The sequence below is a fragment of the Mastomys coucha genome, unplaced genomic scaffold (assembly GCF_008632895.1).
Source record: "Mastomys coucha isolate ucsf_1 unplaced genomic scaffold, UCSF_Mcou_1 pScaffold17, whole genome shotgun sequence".
NCBI lineage: Eukaryota > Metazoa > Chordata > Mammalia > Rodentia > Muridae > Mastomys > Mastomys coucha.
Genome location: NW_022196899.1, coordinates 38,600,040 through 38,600,330, shown reverse-complemented (window position 1 = coordinate 38,600,330; position 291 = coordinate 38,600,040). Strand labels below are relative to the sequence as shown.

The following is a 291-nucleotide window of genomic DNA, read 5'->3' as shown; positions in this document are numbered from 1 at the left end:
ACCAACCAACCAACCAAAACAAAACAAAAAGTGGCAATGAGGTAATTATTACTCAACAGATATATTTAAGACAATTGTTCAAGCTTTCCATTAGTTTACTCTTACAGGGTTCTGTGCCAAAGGAACTTCATTCAAATTCACACTGTGTGGGCATTCGGCTTCAAGAGCTTGTGTTAAAGCTGTCCAGAGCAGAATTGACTTGACCGTTTGTGGTTTTCTGGGGTTTTTTTTCCTTTTTTTTCTTTTCTTTTTTCTTTCTTTCTTTCTTTCTTTCTTTCTTTCTTTTTTTTT

At 34.4% G+C, this 291-nt stretch overlaps 1 protein-coding gene across 3 annotated transcripts in view; it reads right to left on the bottom strand.

Annotated features, from left to right (window-relative positions):
• Pcdh10 (protocadherin 10) overlaps positions 1 to 291 on the bottom strand; it is a 56,634-nt gene that overhangs the window by 52,320 nt on the left and 4,023 nt on the right. The gene's annotated exons all lie outside the window — the stretch shown is intronic.